Genomic DNA, 10,008 nt, shown 5'->3' with positions numbered 1-10,008 from the left:
AGAGAATGTCAGGCACTGGGGAGACAGAGACAGTGGACATTCTATGGGCATAACCTATGTGTATGCATATTAGTGAGCACAAAGTGATTTCTGGGGGCTCCAGTAACTGGGATCACAGGGATGGCTAGATGTGCCAGACACTGGGACTTCTGGGACATGAGGGATAGCTAAAGTATTAAAAAAAGGGCAGGATCTAAAAAGATCATTCAAATTTGGGATGATTGACCAAGTCCAACACTAAGAATTTAATGTTAAACAATAGATATGAAGTCCTAAACTTGGGTTCCAAAAATAACTTTTACAATAAGTCTAGGAATGGGGGTGGGGCAGGGTTGATGACTAGACCACAACACTTAAGGGAAGGGAATAAGCCTGTGTATAGTGCTTATAATGGGCCAGGGGTGTGCTAAGAACTTTTTTTTTTATAAATATTATCTCATTTGATCCTCAGAATAACCCTGGAAGGTAGGTGCTATCATTATACCCATTTTATGGTTGAGAGAAGAGGCAAACAGGTTAAATGATGTGCCCAGATTCACACAGTAAGTATTAGATGTGGAATTTGAACTCATCTTTCTGACTCCAGGCTCAGACTCTACTGTCCATCCAGCTGCCTCTAGTAAATATGAAAAGTAAAAAGTATGGGGGAGAAAGAAGGAGAGAATTGTTTCTAGATCATAAACTGTATGAATCATAATGTGATTTAACAACCAAAGAAGACAGGGGAAGAGTGTCCATTGAATGCCTAGCTCTGGAGGGGACCCCAAAAGGCACCAAAAGAGCCCAGAGAATACCCCTCACTCCCTATACTCTGATAAATCCTTATGTGTCTCTGAATGGGGGCTGGGACCAGACCACTGGAGAGGAAGATGCTATAGTAGAGTAAAATCCTAAATCCAAATGGTATTTCTTTGTTGAACCTTAGAGATTATCTAGTCTAACTTCTTTTGTTACTGGAAAGCTAACTGAGGCCCAGATAAAGTGAATGGCTTACCTCTGGATACTAAATGAAAGAGGTTGGAGAATGAAAGGATGAACATTTATTCATTGACTATTGTGTACAAAGCTATGGGCTGGGGGCAGATAGAGTTTAGAAAGGAAACAGTTCCTTTATGGAAGCAGTAAAAGTCAATCAGTCACTCAACATTTATTAATTATTATTACTTGCTAAGTGCTGGGGACACAAGAAAGGTAAACTCACTGTTCCTGACCTTGAGGTGCTCCCACTGCAGTGGGTAAGGCAACATGCAAATAAATAGGTATGAAATACATGCAGTGTAAATGAAGGTAACCTCAGGGGGAAGGCACTAGATGGTGAAAAAGGGGAGAGGGGGTAAGGAAAGGTCTCTTGCCAAAACTGGAATTTGAACTAATGTTTTTTCTGAGTAACTGGTAACCAGTTTGTTAATTAGGCTAGCAAATTATCAATAAATCGATGGTCAGTGGTCTTTCTGAGTAACCAAAGACCTGAACTAAGTCTTGAAGGGAAGCCAAGAAGGTGGTGAGATAGGAGAGTGTTCCAGATAAAGGAGATAAGCAGTGAAAAGGTATGGAGTTTTGATGTATAAAAAGTTAGAGAGACATAGTATCTGGTGTGAGGCTTAAAAATTCTGTAATGTCCAAAAAATCTAATGTGTGGTTGCCTTAAATTAGAAGCTTTAGCATCAGTCTTTGGGCATTAAGCATTTATTAAAGTATATTAGGGGTTAGCAAAGAGAGAAAAAGCAGCCTTCATCTAGCTATCTAGGAGCAAGAATCTGTCTGCCACCAACAGCAGGTTCCCTAACCAAAAGGAAGATTCCCAATGGCTTCTCCCAGAAGCCCCCTGTGAAACAGGAAGCAGGGCCATCCTCACACACAACTCCAAGCTAATTGGCTGATTGCATTGATAGACAAGACTTACAGGCGGTAACTTCCGGACACCAGACAGCTTCCTGATGCTTAGTCACATGCTTTCTTTTCAGGGGGGCATCGTCCTGGTTCTTACAATGTCTTTCTCAGCAGGCTGGTGGCACTCTGATTCTCATACTCCCTCCTGTGCTTCATGTGAAGTTTCTTTACAAGAAGCAATAATAATACAGATACTAACAGACTAACAGACTATAACAGACTAATAATACAGACTAACAAAGTATAGGGAATGAAAAGAGAGAAAAAGAAATTGATTGACGCATTAATGAAGGCTAAAGGGGGCACTCCCCTTTTAGCAGGTGGACATTACAAACAGAGAAAAACTAAAGGGGGCACTCCCCTTTAGTAAGTGGACATTATAAACAGTGTATACAGTGGGGAAAAGGAAAACAGGAAAATGTCCATTTAAGTCTTTGGAAGTCTTTTCTCAGATGATTCTTGGGATGTCCTCTGGGTGTAGTTGTGGAATGGAAGTCTTTCAGGTGTTTCAGATACTAGTAACCAGCTGGGAAATTTTCCTACAAAATTGAGCTTAACACAACTTTAAATAGCTTTGGCAATATAAGGAAATTCAGAATCTTAGTTGTTATACATGAAACATATAATAAAAACAAAAATTGAAACATTCTCTAAAACTTAATATTACTACACTCCCCCCACCAATGATGTATATACTGGGGGAAAAGGTTTTGCTTGGATAGGAGGATGGCCAAAAAGCATCTCATAAGGTGATATATGTAGTTCTCCTCTTGGCCTGTTGCACAGGAAGAACAGTGCCAAGGGTAGAATATCAGGCCACTTCAAATAAGTTTCAGTGTACAATTTGTCAATCATGCTCTTAAGCTCTTTATTCATACATTCCACCTGGCCTGAGCTTTGTGGGTGGTAGGGTGTATGGAACTTTGGAGTTACTCCCAGGAAAGAGTAAATTTGGGATAAAACAGAGTCAGTAAAATGTGTGCCTTTGTCAGAATCAATGTGGGCAGGTGGGCCAAAACAAGGAACAATCTCTTTAAGGAGGGTTTTGGAAACAAAGGCAGCTGGGGCTAGGGGAGGAGGCCTGGGCCCGGGAAGGGGGAAATGCCTCCACGTGTTAAGGCATGTCAAGTGTCTGAGGCTGGATTTGAACTCAGGTCCTTCTGAATCCAAGGCCAGTGTTTTATCCACTGCGCCCCCTAGCTGCCCCCAGAGCAGGAGTTTTTTTAAACATTTTTTGTGTCCTGGACACCTTTGGCAGTTTGGTGAAGCCCATGGACCCTTCTCAGAGTAGTGATTTTTTTTTTTAAGTGAGGAAATTGGGGTTAAGTGACTTGCCCAGGGTCACACAGCTAGTAAGTGTTGTGTCTGAGGCCGGATTTGAACCTAGGTACTCCTGACTCCAGGGCCGGTGCTCTATCCACTGCGCCCCCTAGCTGCCTCTCAGAGTAGTGATTTTAAGTGCATAAAATAAAATACAGGGGGCAGCTAGGTGGCGCAGTGGATAAAGCACCGGCCCTGGATTCAGGAGTACCTGAGTTCAAATCCGGCCTCAGACACTTGACACTTAACTAGCTGTGTGACCCTGGGCAAGTCACTTAACCCCCATTGCCCCGCAAAAAAAAAAAAATACAGAGGATTGCAAAGGAAACCAATTACATTGAAATAGAATTTTACAAGAATCTAGGTTAAGAAGCCCTGATTTAGAAGAGCATGATGAAGATGACAAGTGAGTAGAGACAGTGGCATAAGAGGATCTATGGATGGATATTTAGCCTAGAGATGACAAGACAAGATGAGATGACAAAATGATGAGGCAGCTAGGTAGCTCAGTGGCTGAGAATGTTGGATTTTGGAGTGCAGAGCACTGGCTTACCTATGTGCTAGCTATGGGGCCTTGGGAAAGTCATTTAACCTCTGAACCTCAGTTCTCTTATCAATAAAATGGGGGTAATAATAGTGCCTAACTGAAGGGATGTAAAGATTAACATTGTAAAACACTTAGTGAATCTTAAAGTGCTTTATAAATGTTAGTTGTTATTTTCAAGACAAACATAGTAGCTGTCTTCAAGTCCTATTCCCCACTTCCAAGCTCAGTGCAGGTCTTCTTGTTTATTAACTTATTGACAGGCAGAAAGGCCTACTAATGTGACTTCATTATATCCTCTTGTTTCTGCAGTTCATTCTTTTTTTTTTTTTGGTGAGGCAATTGGGGTTAAGTGACTTGCCCAGGGTCACACAGCTAGTGTTAAGTGTCAAGCATCTGAGGCCGGATTTGAACCAAGGTACTCCTAATTCCAGGGCCGATGCTCTATCCACTGCGCCCCCTAGCTGCCCCACTGCAGTTAATTCTAATTGACTAATTGTCGTTTGGTTGTTTTCAGTCGTGTTTGACTCTTTATGATCTCATTTGAGGTTTTCTTGGCAAAGATAATAGAGTGATTGCCATTTCCTTCTTCAGCTCATTTTACAGATGAGGAAACTAAGGCAAACAGGGTTAAGTAACTTTCCCAGGGTCACAGCTGGTAAGTGTCTGAAGCTGGATTTAAACTCAGATCTTCCTGATTCCACACCTCGCACTCTATCCATTGTGCCACCTAGCCGCCCAATTGATTAATATATTTTTTTGGCTGGGCAATGAGGGTTAAGTGATTTGTCCAAGGTCACATTGATTAATAATTTTTAACAATTAGGTGCTCCAGTATTACACTGAGAGTATCTTTCCACCTAGGAAACTTACCTTCTCGGTCACTAAAACCAGTGAAGTTAAAAATGCAGTCCAACAATGATCACACACTTTGAGTTATTGCTATCAGGATAGTAGGTTTTTCCTTTCTGATTGGCTGAATTTTTTGCCCTTTTCATCAAGGGTCTTTCACGTTTATATACACTGTCTGTTTGGATCAGGTTTTTGATCAAACACAGGCCACAGTTATGTCTGATATTTAAGTCAGGGGCAGGAGGGGGAAGGAGTGTGGGTGTATAGATAAATAGTTTCCAATGATGTCTGGCCTGGATACTCACATCAAAATATTGTCAAAATACTGTTTTCTATATTGTTCATTACTGTAATAGCCTGTTACTACATCTCTTTGTAGTGTGCTGCTTACCTGGAAGCCACAAAGGAAAACAAAAAGTTGAACCTAACATCCAGGGTACTGTTCCAGTAAATCAAGGAAGTCCTAGATAGAAACCTGCTGAACCGGGAATGAAGACCCATTAGCAAGCATGATACCACGCCAACTATAAACCCATAAGAAAGTCTCCCACATGGCAAAGAATTGGAAATTAAGGGGATGCCCATTGACTGGGGAATGGCTGAATAAGTTGTGGTATATGAATGTAATGGAATACTATTGCATCATAAGAAATGATGAACAGGCAGATTTCAGAAAAACCTGGACTTACATGAACTGATGCTGAATGAAGTGAGCAGAACCAAGAGAACATTGTACACAGTAACAGCAACATTGTATGGTGATTGGCTGTGATAGACTTAGCTCTTTTCAACAATATAGTGATCTGAGACAATTCCAAAGGATTCATGATGGAAAATGCTATCCACGTCCAGAGAAAGAAGTATGGAGTCTGAATGAAGATTGAGGCATACTATTTTCACTTCTGTTTTGGTTTTTGTTTTTTTCTTTCTCCTGTCTTTTTCCTGTTTTGTTCTGATTTTTCTTTTACAGCATGACTAATGTGGAAATGTGTTTAACACATATAACCTATATCAGATTGTTTGCTCTCTAGGGGAAGGGGAAGGGAAGGAGAAAAATTTGTAGCTCAAAATCTTACAAAAATGAATGTTGAAAACAATCCTTACATGTAATTGGGAAAAAATAAAATACTATTAAGTGAAAAAAAGATTTTTAAAAAAGAAAGTCTCCCACAAAGGAAATGGTCCTTCATCCTTTATGCATCTCAGGTACCATCCCACCCATTGACTCCCTAGAGGTGATGCATGTTATTTTTCCTTGTAAAGGTAAACCCTTTATAATAAAATATTGTAAATGTTAAAAAAAGATCAGAAGATGATTTATTCAGCACCTACTCTGTGCTGAGGGGGATACAAAGATAGAAAAGTGATATGTGGCCCCTTTCTTGCTTTCTCCTGAAGAGCCTACTAAGCTCCAGTAGAGAAGTTTACAATCTCCTGGGAGAATATCTTCTCTTAATAGCTCATCTTTCTACATTTTCTTCATGACAACCCTGCAAAGGAGATAAGGAGATAGTTCTTCCAGTCTCATGGGAAAGGAGGATTAAACTAGTTTTGCTTGGCCTCAGAGGATAGAACTAGGAGTAATAAGCAGATGTTTCAGCTTGATTAAAAAAAAAACCAGACTGATAAGAAAAAGACTTATTAAGAATGAAAAGTATCTGGAAGTTGGATGGTTTGCTTCAGGAGGTAGTTTCTCTTCATTAGTGGTCTTCAAGCGGAGACTGGATGATCCACTTATTCAGGATTCCATGGCGGTGATTCTTGTTCAGTTTTGAGTTGGACTAAGTAGCCTCCGGACTCTTCCCAACTCTGAGATTCTCAGGCAGTCTGGCTTCCTTCTAGATGCAAATGAATCCCTTGAACCCTTTGGGGACCAAATCTCTGGCCTTAGCACTTGAGTGTATCTTTCTCTCTTGGGATCTACGGGGTGTTGAAGGAGTATTAGCACCTCTGGTGTGAGGGCTTGCTGAGTTCTTTTTTTTTTTTTTTTTTAGTGAGGCAATTGGGGTTAAGTGACTTGCCTAGGGTCACACAGCTAGTAAGTGTTAAGTGTCTGAGGCCGGATTTGAACTCAGGTACTCCTGACTCCAGGGCCGGTGCTCTATCCACTGTGCCATCTAGCTGCCCCCTTGCTGAGTTCTTTTGAAGGTTGCTCAGCCACCTTTGTGTCCACCTGGAACTCAGCTCTCACCTGTGGCTCCAAGAAGCTGTAACGTGCAGCCACATCCCAGCAAAGCTGTCTTGGCAGAAGGTCTAAACCAGGTTGAAGGTAGCTGATGGGCCTCAGACCCATCAGTGAGTTAGGGAGCTATCTACCATAAGCATGTGAAGACTTCCCTTGGTGGAATGGGTGGATGAGAACAATTTGTTCTAAGGGTCATGAAGGCAGCTGAAGTGGAGTGCTGAGAGCTTGATCAGACATCGAAGATGAAAAGGTCGTTCACTCCGTCCTGGGCATCGCTGATCATCTTGATTTTTGTCTTGCCACTGGACTCTGATGACTCTGGAAGAGAGAATGAGGCTGATGACTTTGTGTAGTTCTGCCTCACTTAAATCCAATTCACACATTATACCATGATGTCATTGATCCTCTTTGAAAACTAAGGACAAATAACATCTTCTCTCCCATAGTCTAGAGAAAGTCTATACAAGGGAAGCCTAGAAGAATCAGAAATACATGGCTTGGAAGTCAGGGAGGCCTAAGGGGTTGGGGGAACTCCTGCTCCATTTTTTCAGGCAAAAAGAAGTTAAGGATGATAACAAAGAGTAAGTCCAGTCTTGGTCTTATCATTGCCCTTCCCCCACATCTGAAGTCACTATTATCCATGAAGAAAGGTTTAAGTCTAACTAGTCAAAGGAGTTCAGAGAGATCGGGCCAAGGTCCCTTCACAGTCCAGTGAATACCAGCAAGACTTTATCAGATGCTAGTAACTCTTTCTTGTGTTTATCATTTTGTCCTTTATTCTTCTAGATGGACAGCCCATTAAGTGTGTGTGTGTGTGTGTGTGTGTGTGTGTGTGTGTGTGTGTGTGTGTGTGTATGAGAGGCAGCACAGTCTTTTGTGGATAAAAAGCTGGCTTTGAAGCCAGGAATACCTGTGCCTCTGAAACATACTGGCTGTGTGATCCTGGGGAAGATACTTAACCACTCAGAGGCAAATCTTTCTTATTATATGTTGCAGATAGCAGAAGGACAGCAGGCTGGATACGACCCTCAATTGGGTCTGGAAGCCTTTTCTTCCTTCATCCATTCATACCCACCTATCTATCCTGTGTGACTTGTTTATTTCCAGCATCCTACAACCCCTTTCCCTACCACCCTACCATGTTTAGCTGCAGAAACAGAAGAGGTTGCAGATTTTGTACTTGTCTTCATTTTATGGGTTACTATGGTCAAAGAATTCATTGCTACCTGCCCAGAGCAGGCATCTCTGCACTTAATTAGGCTGAATAATCTGTGGCTGAGACTCTCCTGGAAGCTTTTCCAATATGGTGGAACCTAGGAAAGCACTGCAGGATGATGGGGTCATCAGGGCAGTCCCCTCCCATCTGCTCTAGTCGGGCCATTTTCCCAGTTAATGAGGGACACACACTTGGGTCTCTTTCTGTACCACATTTCTCTGGTTTAGTGATGAAGGATTTTTACTTTGGGATGACTCAGCAAACTTATTGGTCCCTGTGGAATTGCACTTTGAAATGATGACAAAGTCCCTTTGTCAGTCCAAGAGCTGCTACTATGCAGGAAGAGCTACCCACCTGGTAGACTTTAAAAGAAGGGAGAGCTTTGCTTTTGCTGTACTCCCCTCAACTGACTCCCCTCCACAGCATTCCCCACAAGTGGGTCATCTTGCTTTGGCTTGAAGACCTCCAGTGAGGGAGTACTCACTACCTGCCAAGGCAAACTATTCCACATATTTGGACATAGCCCACTGTTAGGAAATCTTCTCTTTATATCACACTGAAAATTCTGTCCATTCCTCTTAGTTCTGTGCTCTGGAGAAAAGCAAAATTAATCTAATCTTTCTTCCACATGACAGCTCTTCAAACACTTGAGGTCAGCCTTCATGTTTGTCTTGTTTTCTTTTTTTTTTTGGTAAGGCAATTGGGGTTAAGTGACTTGCCCAGGGTCACACAGCTAGTGTCAAGTGTCTGAGGCTGGATTTGAACTCAGGTCCTCCTGAATTCAGGAGGTTCAACATAAACAATTCTCCCTCAGACTTCCCATGAGTAGGTCAGGAGGGGACTCTCCACCCCAACCCCAAGCTCCCAGCAGCTATGGTGGCTGTTTGTACATAGTGGTGAGAACATGTGCTTTCTAAGTGAACCTGAGACTGGACCTCAAGTTGAGAACTGGCTCTTCTGCATCATTCTTCCTTTCATGAGGACAGGTCACCAAACATCGATCCCAAGATGGATGTGTCTAGCCTTAGCAGCAGCTCCATACAGCCTGAAGAGTTTGAGTTCAGGTGCCATACTAGATGCCACAGAAGTGACCACTGGAACAATTTCTTGGAGAAGATCACCACAATGTGGGGGCAACTAGGTGGTGCAGTGGATAAAGCACCAGCCCTGGATTCAGGAGGACCTGAGTTCAAATCCAGACTCAGGCACTTGACACTTACTAGCTGTGTGACCCTGGACAAGTCACTTAACCCTCATTGCCCCAGAAGAAGAAGAAGGAGGAGGAGGAAGAGGAGGTAGTAGTGGTGATGGTGGTGGTGGGTGCGGTGCTCAGATGATGAGGTGAGAGAAATTAGAGCAGATCTGGGGTGCAGGGAAGTACCATCATTACCCACATTACTCTTGCATGAGAATAAGACTATGCAGGCTGGATCTCATTGAGGAAATCATGCAAGCAGCTTGTTGTCACCAAGCCCAACTTTTTCATATCAGCATTCTCCCAGTGATGCTATGGAACTGCAAATCATAAACCCTCATGATCTCAGAGGAATCAGAATGTCAGGTGGCCCAAAGGGTACCAGTATAGACTGACAGTTGCATGTTTTCCATGAGTGACTTGCCTTTAAGAAGTAGCATAAAAAGGAGCACTGGGGCCAGGGGGAGGGGGGGGGGAGGTGTTTATAACAGGAAAAGGAGATGGAACGGTCAAATTTGCTTACTTGTAAAATGGAGTTATTGTACTAGATAACGTCTAAGGCATTTTCCTGATATAAATCCTATGATTGGGGACGGCTAGGTGGTGCAGTGGATAGAGCACCGGCCCTGGAATCCGGAGTACCTGTGTTCAAATCCCACCTCCGATACTTAACTGTGTGACCCTGGGCAAGTCACTTAACCCCAATTGCCTCACTAAAAAAACCAAAAACCAAAACAAAAACTAAATCCTATGATTGTATGAGATGGACAGTCCTACTCCTACACTGGTATCGACAAGATATTAAG

This window comes from Dromiciops gliroides, chromosome 1 (assembly GCF_019393635.1).
Source record: "Dromiciops gliroides isolate mDroGli1 chromosome 1, mDroGli1.pri, whole genome shotgun sequence".
Classification (NCBI taxonomy): Eukaryota; Metazoa; Chordata; class Mammalia; order Microbiotheria; family Microbiotheriidae; genus Dromiciops; species Dromiciops gliroides.
The sequence above is the reverse complement of the archived record's forward strand: the minus strand, read 5'-3'. Positions refer to the sequence as shown.